Here is a 1132-nt window from a genome sequence, read left to right as displayed (position 1 = left end):
TGTATTGGTGGCCACGGAAGTAGTGTAGAGAGTCAGATATTCTGTGGGACACAGCCTTGTCTGATGATATCTCTTCCTTGCCCAAAACTGAGCATTTGAAAACAAAAGGAAATTATATTTATACAAAGTTTTAAGATTAAAAGGTTGATCTTCAAACAAGAAAAACGCTTTCTGCTACACTGAGTGCTGAGAGAAAGAAGGTGATTCTGGATCTTGCACATATCGTGACCATGTTGGCAGCTTTTTATAAAATATCTTGTACTGAAAATTAGCAATGGTACTATTTATATCCTAAGAATGGGATATTCAAGGTAACTTACTTGCCCAAATCCCACTGAAATCCAAAGGGCCTGTAGATTCTTAGTATATGTTTTCCAATACTTCTATGCACATTAGGGAAGAATCCAGTCCATCTAACCTCACCTACTCCGAGAAGTAATTATATTTCTTGCATGCGATATAGTCAATGGATATGCTGTATCAGTAGGCCTCCTAAGTTAGGTGCTTAAGAATCATTGATATAAGAGCTTAGATCCCTTGCAGCTTTATGGGAAATTGGCTTAGAGCTGAATATCCATACTTTCAAATGAAAAATTTGTAAGCAAGCCTAAGCTATAAGCAAGTAAAACTACATTTTGATTGATAGTTTTAAATCACAAATTATAAAGTTAATTAAATTATAAATTATTATAGCTACTATTTCCATTATAATATTTGAGTATGGTCTAATAGCACTATTTGTATTTCAAACAGGCCTTTTTTTCATAGGCACTGAAACAGGTGATATGCACCTACCTAACTTTCACTATCCTCCTAAGTTCCTGCATGGTACAAGGAGACACCGATACATATTTGATCAGAGAACAGAGTTAAGGTCCAAGCCCATTGTCAACAGCAGTGTAATGGCTCAAAATTACGTCTTTGACGTCTGTGTTTTCATGTCTATATTCCACTGCAAGAGATATTGGGAATAAACAGCATGGACTAAAAGCATAATGCATAATAAAAACTACTACTTAACTGCTATAAATAGAGGGATAACTGGCATAGCTAGAATATTAATACAGAAAATTACAGCTCAAGAGGAATAGAACAGGAAAATCTGAAGAGTTTTGCTTTATAAAATATATAT

Source organism: Pygoscelis adeliae, unplaced genomic scaffold, assembly GCF_000699105.1.
Source record: "Pygoscelis adeliae isolate BGI_AS28 unplaced genomic scaffold, ASM69910v1 Scaffold141, whole genome shotgun sequence".
Lineage (NCBI taxonomy): Eukaryota > Metazoa > Chordata > Aves > Sphenisciformes > Spheniscidae > Pygoscelis > Pygoscelis adeliae.
The sequence above is the reverse complement of the archived record's forward strand: the minus strand, read 5'-3'. Positions refer to the sequence as shown.